Source organism: Macaca thibetana, chromosome 7 (genome assembly GCF_024542745.1).
Source record: "Macaca thibetana thibetana isolate TM-01 chromosome 7, ASM2454274v1, whole genome shotgun sequence".
NCBI lineage: Eukaryota > Metazoa > Chordata > Mammalia > Primates > Cercopithecidae > Macaca > Macaca thibetana.
The window spans coordinates 5,599,260-5,608,220 of NC_065584.1; positions in this window are offsets into that span (position 1 = coordinate 5,599,260).

The following is an 8,961-nucleotide window of genomic DNA, read 5'->3' on the forward strand; positions in this document are numbered from 1 at the left end:
TCCCAATTTCAGGAGGGTGGTCAGAGAAAGCCCCTTTCGAGAGAAACCATTGCATTTTAGACCTGCCGTTGAAAACAGTCAGCGCCGTCACTTTGGGAGCTAGAAGTAGGAAGTGACAGTGACAGCGTGTGTGAAGGCCCTGGGGCAGGAAGGAGGTTGGTGGGTGAGAAGCAGAAATCAACGATGGACCAGTGGGAGCACGGCTGGCCATGGCTGCAGAGGTCAGCGTGGGGAGGGACTCAGGCTTTATTTAAGTGCCATGTGAAGCCACTCGAGGGTTTTTTTTTTTTTTTTGAGACGGAGTCTCGCTCTGCCACCCAGGCTGGAGTGCAGTGGCCGGATCTCAGCTCACTGCAAGCTCCGCCTCCCGGGTTCACGCCATTCTCCTGCCTCAGCCTCCCAAGTAGCTGGGACTACAGGCACCCGCCACCTCGCCCGGCTAGTTTTTTGTATTTTTTTTTTAGTAGAGACAGGGTTTCACCGTGTCAGCCAGGATGGTCTCGATCTCCTGACCTCGTGATCCGCCCGTCTCGGCCTCCCAAAGTGCTGGGATTACAGGCTTGAGCCACCGCGCCCGGCCGCCACTCGAGGGTTTTAAGCAAGAGGGCGACGTGATCTCTATTTTAACATGTTCTGGAGAGAAAGCTGTCACTGCAGACTAGGGAAGGGGCGGGGCCGGGGCAGGAGAGAAAGGCTAGGCTAAGGTGCAGTCTCTAGGATCTAAGAATCCTAGGAAGGGAAGAATCATGGCCAACCTCCGGGTTTCTGGCTTGGTGAGTCTGCTGGGTGGTGATGTCAGTTCCTGAGGTGAAGAAGATCACAGGGACTGGGCCGGGGGCGGGTGGGCAGGTGTGACCCATGCTGCTAGCACTGACCCCTCTATGCTGTGGGTGTCCGCTGTGTCTACCAAGAGGGTGATACTGTCCAGGGCATACTGAGTCCCCAGTGCCCACATGTGCCACCCCACAGATACCTGTTGATTGAAATTCTTTTCACTGTCTTCATTTGGGTCAAATCCTCACCAAGAGGGTTGGATTTGATTTTTTCTTCTTCTTTTTTTTTTTGAGACAAGTTCTCACTCTGTCGCCTAGGCTGGAGTGCAGTGGCGCAATCTTGGCTCACTGCAGCCTTGATTTCCCAGGCTCAGGTGTTCCTCCCACCTCAGCCTCCTGCGTAGCTGGGACTACAGGTATGTGCCACCATGCCTGGCTAATTTTTATGTATTTTTTTGTAGATACAGGCTTTTACCATGTTGCCCAAGCTGGTCTCAAATTCCCGGGCTCAAGGGATCTGCCCATCTTGGCCTCCCAAAGTGCTGGGGTTACAGGCATGAGCCACCGTGCCCAGCCGGATTTGAGTTTTGACACCCTAGTTTTTCAAGGTCAACTGGTGGAAAACATGGGTACTTCTTATTTTTTAAAAAAAATTATGTATTTTTTTTATTTAAAGAGACAGGGTCTTGCCATGTTGGCCAGGTTGGTCTTGAACTCCTGGCCTCAAGCAATCGACCCACCCTGGCCTCCTAAAGTGTTAGGATTACTAGCTGTGAGCCACCAAGCCTGGCTACTTCTTATTTATTCTAGGGCACTTTTTTAAAAATAGAAAACGTGTGACTATACATGACAGAGCATTTCTGGTACATCCTGTATGGCCGACTGAAGATGATTCCAAAGATCTTTTCTCGAGTATTCTGAGAAATTTAGCTTTTTTTTTTTTTTTTTCTTGAGATGGAGTCTTGCTCTGTCGCCCACGCTGGAGTGCAGTGGCGCCATCTCAGCTCACTGAAACCTCTGCCTCCCGGGTTCAGGTGATTCTCCCGTCTCAGCCTCCCGAGTAGCTGGGACTACAGGTGTCCGCCACCACGCCCAGCTAATTTTTGTATTTTTAGTAGAGACGGGGTTTCACCATGTTGGCCAGGATGGTCTCGATCTCTTGACCTTGTGATATGTCCACCTTGGCCTCCCAAAGTGCTGGGATTATAGGCATGAGGTACCATGCCCGGCCAAAATTTAGCTTTTTAATACGGGAAATATTTTCTATGTAAGAAATATCTGAATTTTTACTTGGTAAAGTAAAACATTTCTATATGAGATCCATTGCCTGTCTCAAATAAATCTTTCAAATGTGCATTTTCCTAGACTTTCAAAAAATTCACAACCTAGAAAGAAACCAAATGGTAGTCAAGATAAAGTACTACCCGCCAACATACAACTTGGTGAGTTTTTTTTTTGGAGATGCAGTCTTACTATGTCACCTAGGCTGGAGTGCAGTGGCACAATCTCAGCTCACTGAAACCTCTGTCTCCAGTGATTGTCCTGCCTCAGCCTCCCAAGTAGCTGGGACTACCGGGGTGCACCACCATGCCCAGATAATTTTTTATATAGTAGAGACAGGGTTTCACCATGTTGGCCAGGGTGGTTTCAAACTCCTGATCTCAAGTGATCCACCTGCCTTGGCCTCCCAAAGTGCGGGGATTACAGGCATGAGCCACCACGCCCAGCTAACTCTGTGAGATCTTAGCAGATACACAACAGGGGCTGGCTCACCAGTTATGGGGCTTTCCTTTCTCTATTTCATTTTCTGTAAAACCAGGGTTTGAACTAGACCGGGGTTCCTAGAAATTGGGATTTCATAGGTCTGGAAGCTGGTCAGCATTATCGTACTATTTAAATTTTAAAATGGTATTGCCAATTTTTTTCAAGTGGAGAATTATAAAAGACACTAGTATTTACACTTGCCATTTCCAAAGGTATATTTCCATGCTAAAAGTGGAGGAAGAGCATGTCAGAAAAAGGATCCTTCTTCAAATTGAGTTTCCAGAGGAACCATTCCATTGCTCTTTTCTCTTGTTTTGTTTTTGAGTCAGGGTCTTGCTCTGTCATCCAGGCTGAAGTGCATGGCTCAATGAAGCCTCAGTCTCCTGGGCTCAAGTGATCCCCCACCTCAAGCCTCTCATATAGCTGGGACTACAGGCATGCGTCACCACACCCAGCTAATTTTTTTTTTTTTTTGGTAGTGACAGGGTCAGTGTCACTATGTTGCCCAGGCTGGTCTTGAACCCCTAGGCTCCAGCTATCTTCCCACCTAAGCCTTCCAGAGTGCTGGGATGACAGGCGTGAGCCACCTCACCCAGCCGTCTTTTCTCTTGTTTTGATGAGGACATAGAAACACTGTCGTGCCCGGGGGCAGGTGTGCAGACTGGCTGTAGGGACCCTGGCAACCACCAGGTCCTCCTGGTCATCAGAAACCCAACACTGGTTCCAGGGTCAACTTTGGTGGAGCAGATTTAGGGTCTCACCGCGGTACCATATTGACACAAGTGCGGGGCCAGGAGCTGAAAGATTGGGGTCTGCCTGACACTGTTGCTGTGCTAACTAGTGTGGAGGGTATTGGGGTTCAGTGGTCCTGGCTGTCCTCACTCATAAAGCCACGGGCTGCCTAACACGGCCGTGAGGCCTCCTCCCACCCTGAGCTCCTCATGGCGAGATGGAGTCGCGCCGGCCTCTAGGCTGGAGACTCCCACCCCGAGCTCCTCATGGCGAGATGGAGTCGCGCCGGTCTCCAGGCTGGAGAAAGAAGCTAGGGAGAGCAGCAGTCATGGTTGCTTTCCTCATCCTCAGCTGGGGCAGGGGGGCCGCGGGTGTTTTGTTACGAATGAGTGAATGCAGTCACAGAAGTTTCTTCTGCCTGAGATTTTTGCCCTCCAGAGACTCTGCTGGGCTTTCACCTTGCTGGAGAGCTCATTCAGGAAGACTCAGGCTCTTGGGTTCCCTGAAAACTTGCCACTCCCCTACAATTTTTTTTTTTTTTGAGATGAAGTCTCCCTCTGTGACCCAGGCTGGAGTGAAGTGGCGCGATCTCGGCTTGCTACAACCTCCACCTCCCGAGTTCAAGTGATTCTCCTGCTTCAGCCTCCTGAGTAGCTGGGATTACAGGTGTGCACCACCACACCTAGCTACATTTTTATTTTTTTTTGAGACGGACTCTTGCTCTGTCACCCAGGCTGGAGTGCAATGGCGCGATCTCACCTCACTGCAACCTCTGCCTCCCAGGTTCAGGCAATTCTCCTTCCTCAGCCTCCTGAGTAACTGGGATTACAGGCTCCCACCACCACACCTGGTTAATTCGTTTGTATTTTTAGTAGAGATGAGGTTTCACTGTGTTGGCCAGGATGGTCTTAAACTCTTAACCCAAAGTGATCCGTCCACCTCGGCCTCCCAAAGTGCTGGGATTACAGGCGTGAGCCACGGCGCCTGGCCCCCACTCCCCTACTTATTGCCAATTAGACCATACAAGATGCTTAGCCAGCGATGGACACGCTTACCACACATTCACACTCTAAGTTGAGGGGGGGAAATAAAGCTAGGTATACCCATATGTATTTAATGTTGATATAAAAGAACGCTCATCTCCAAGCCACTTCAAGGTATGGGATTGTTTTGTCTCTGAGCTACGGGGAGTGGTTCACATTCTGAAGGCAGGTTCTATTCCTTCTCCTCTGCAAGTTATTCTCACTCTGGAAGCCTCTCCTTTCTCAGATTCACTGGAAAGCAGACATCGCCATTTAGCTGGGAAGTCCCTTCTTCTTGCTGTGTAGCCGGAAGAGCTTTGAGTTAGGGAGGTCCTGGGTTGACTGTGGGACCCCCACATTGCCCTTAGCTACCTCGGCCCAGCAGATGAGCCTCTCTGTACTCCGGTTCCTCCTGTGGGGAGGACAGCTGTTCAGGAAAGGTTCAACCTTGTCCAAAGAGAGGTCTGGCCTTTTCCCTGGCTTTGCAGCAGCCGAGAGGCCCTTGGCATGCTGTGCCCGGTGAGAGCGCCTTTGTCTAGCCGGGGGCCTTGGGCCCTGCTGGCCAGTCTAGGCAAATGACATGATTTATGCTGGGGGTCTCGGGCCACACAGGATGGCTCCACCTCTGGAGGGGCTGGACACCGAGGCCACCATGTACACATGATAAACCCCCAGTAAAACTGTGGACGCCAATGCTCAGGCGAGCTTCCCTGGTGGGCAATACTCCACGCGAGCTGGTGCACACCGTCACCGGGAGAAGTCAGTGCGCCGCAGGGCTCCACGGGGAGAGGACGGCTGGCAGCTCTGACGTCTCCTGGACAGCCCTGCCCTGTGCATCTTGTCCTGTTCCTGATTTTCATCAGTGTCTGCTCACTGGCATAATTGTAGCCATGTGTCCGACAGCTCTACTCACCCCTGTGAGTCCTCAGAGGAAACTCTTGAGCCTGGGAGTGGTCGGAGACTCCGGGGGGGCCCCATGTCCCTCCTCTGCCCCTCATGCCAGTCTCACACCGACCTCTGAGCCTTTAATTATGATGTCAATTTTCCGTAGCAGGCTTTTTATTCTAGTCTGTTTGAAACCCACAAAGAAGCAATCCCGAAGGAAGAAACCTCCAGGTTTCCTGGCAAAGCATTTACTAGAGAATCACCTGGGCTCTGACAGCACTGGAAACAAGGCGGCTTCTCACAAGTCCTCTGACAGCAACAGGTGATATGCGTGACTGTTTCCTTTAGCTCAAGCCCTGGGGTCAGCCTCAGTTTTGTGGGCTGTGGGGCCACGTGGGTCTAAAGAGGCTCCAGCCTCAGCATGGATTCCTGTTTGAAAGGAGGAGGTGACCCTGCTCCGAGCCTCAGGCGTGGCGCTCACTCTGGGGGTCGCTCCTTGATTGAGGACCCGTTTTCTTTTTTTTTTTTGAGACAGGGTCTTGTTCTGTCGCCCAGGCTGGAGTGCAGTGGTGGGATCTCAGCTCACTGCAAGCTCCGCCTCCCGGGTTTACGCCATTCTCCTGCCTCAGCCTCCCGAGTAGCTGGGACTACAGGCGCCCGCCACCTCGCCCGGCTAGTTTTTTGTATTTTTAGTAGAGACGGGGTTTCACCGTGTTAGCCAGGATGGTCTCGATCTTCTGACTTCGTGATGCGCACACCTCGGCCTCCCAAAGTGCTGGGATTACAGGTGTGAGCCATCGCGCCCGGCCGATTGAGGACCCATTTTCAACAGGCATCTAAACACCCAAGAAGTACCCGGTGGACGGACTCACCTGCGTTGCATTAGACGTGGACGCTCCAGCTTAGGGCAGCGCACAGAGGGGAACCCAAGGGAGAGTCAGCAGGGGGCTCGGCAGCAGGAAGGGAGCCTTGTTTTGGAGGCAGAAATGAAGACAGATGAGGTCACCACACCTGAGAAAGGGAGGGAGGGAGGAGCCGGGGAGAATGTCAGCCTTTGACTTCTCCATGTTATGCTTCAGCGCCAGGATCCGACCTAATCTTTCCCCTTGCTTGGCACCCTCTCTGATCCATATTCTGATTCGGGGGTGGCAGGTGTGTGTGCGACGCTTCTGGGAGGCAGAAGCACCTGAGCAGCGCTGTTGGCTGTAAAGTGCTCATTTAGCATCTCTGGGGCTCCCGGGCACTGATTCTCCTCATTCCCCCTCCACTCGTCTTTTTCCATCACAGCTGTGCTGCATGTTTGTTCACCAACAGTATCTGTTACTGGTTGCTTTTTATTACAGAAATTAAGAAGACAGGTCAAAAAACTCTTGGATTGCCAGGTGTGGTGGCACAGGCCTGTGGTCCCAGCTACTTGGGAGGCTGAGGCAGGAGGATTGCTTGAGCCCAGGAGTCTGAGTCCAGCCTGGGCAACAAGACCCTATCTCTAAAAAACACAAAAGGTCCCAAAACATAAACAAAAACCCCTCTTGGATTGGCCAGTAATCCATTTGTTACATATTATCCTATAAAAATACACAAATCAGTACACCTGGGCCAGCCCCAGCTTATATTTATTTACCTGTGTATTTCTAGAAGCCCCTCAAGGCAACCACCCTACACCAGACATGAGCAGGAAGACCTGTAAGTAGGAAAATAGGAATTCTAGAGATTATGGAGTTATGTGGCCCGCACCCCCACCCCTAAGTTGTGTGGAATTTACATCATGCTTTTTATACGAAGCAGAAAGTCTTATGAGAGTAGGGACACTTGGCTTCCAGTCAGTGTGGGCCCATCTCTGCACCTCTAGGTCTGTTCCCTTCTCTAAAAAAGGAGCTGAATTAAGCTTAGTGCATTTCAAACTTTTTGACAGTGGAATCCATTTTTTTTTCTTCCAAATGAAATCTTATATAAAACTACATATTAAATAAGAGCTGAACCTTTGATAATTTTATAGGTTCACATTAGTAATATAATGAGAATAGAGGCTAATGTGTTGGTGGTCTCCAAAGTGCTGAAATTTAGCATGTTTGTTTACAAAAATGCTGATGTTTTATAAAATCTAAACTTACATAAAAACAAAAGCCTCGGGCTGGGCACGGTGGCTCATGCCCGTAATCCCAGCACTTTGGGAGGCCGAGGCAGGTGGATCACAAGGTCATGAGTTCGAGACCAGCCTGGCCAACATGGTGAAACCCGTCTCTACTAAAAATATAAAATTAGCTGGGTGTGGTGGTGGGCGCCTGTAATCCCAGTTACTCCGGAGGCCGAGACAGGAGAATTGCTTAAACCCAGGAGGCAGGGTTACAGTGAGCTGAGGTCGTGCCACTGCACTCCAGCCTGGGTGACACAGTGAGACTCTGTCTCAAAAACAAAACAAGACAAAACAAACAAAAAAAAAAAATAGCCTCTGAGGAAGGGGAGCCACTGGACTGGAATCAAGCTCTTCTGGTTCTGGGGTCAAGTACACCGTCAGAGCCCGCAGCCGTCACAGCAGTCCCTTGACACTGTCTCCATAGGGGCTGCTTCCCCAGTGCAACGTCGGGGCTAAGCACGGGCTCTGGGTGGCCCTGGGTATCTCCATGGGGCAATGGTTGTGAAGGACAGACCCTGGGGTCCATGACTGTGGTTACCCCTCGACCTTGCAGGGCCCGGGGTTCTCCCCAGTGTCAAGTGGTGGTGAATGCAGATGCAAGGGTTTCACCTGGAGTTCAGGATGAGAAGAAAACACTTTTTTTCCTGAGGAAGGGGAGCCCCACGCCCCGCTCCCCCTCCTGCCTTGGGAGATCAGCTCCTGAAGCTCGCTGTGTGGGCTGCAGACTGGCACCAGTAGCTATGCATGTACCTAACAATGCCACATGTTGGACACCGCATCTCGCGCCCTGTAGTTCAACCATGTATAGCCAATCACTCATCAAGAGTTTGTCAGCCAGCGAGAACTCCTGAAAAACAACCTGAGTAACTGCCCCCTTCCCGATCTGTCCTTTCTCTTTTAAATGCTGAAGCCTCTTTTTCTCCCCCAGAGCATTTCTCAAGGCAGCTTGCAAGTGTTTCCCAGGCTGCAGCTCTCGACCTTGGCCCAAATAAGCTCTCTCCCTGTATCTTCTTTTTGAGACAAGGTCTTGCTTGCTCTGTTGCCCAGGCTGGCATGCAGTAGTGAGATGACGACCCACTGCAGTCTCAACCTGTTGGGCTCAAGTGGTCCTCCCACCTCAGCCTCCTGAGTAGCTGGGATGACAGACATGAGCCGTGGGGCCTGGCCTCTCCCTGAATTGTCTCAGTTTCTTCCTTTAGGTTGACAATACCGTAACTTCACACTGTCCACCTGGGGGTGTTCCTACGGCCTGACATGGTGCTGCGAGCATGTCCCCAGGCCCTCACCTGTGTTCACCATCACCCATGACGCTGCCCATCTAGAAGGCATTTCCACCATGTAATGTGATGGTCGGGGCTTGGACCCCAGGCCACACTGCTTGGGTAGCAACCTGGCTCCACTCAGTATTTGCGTGACCTCGGGCAAGTGACTTCACCTTTGTGTGCCTCAGTTTCCTCATTTGTGAATGAGGATAAGAGTAGTAAATTATTTGGTGGATTGTGAGAAGTAAGTAAATTAACCCAGGGAAATGAGGCACCCACCACAGCTCCTGGCATAAAGGCAGTGGTAAGAAATACGAGTTCTCCTTGTCATTACTGCTGATGGCTGCTGCCAACCCTCACAGGAGACACGAAGCCAGTCGTTTTGCCTT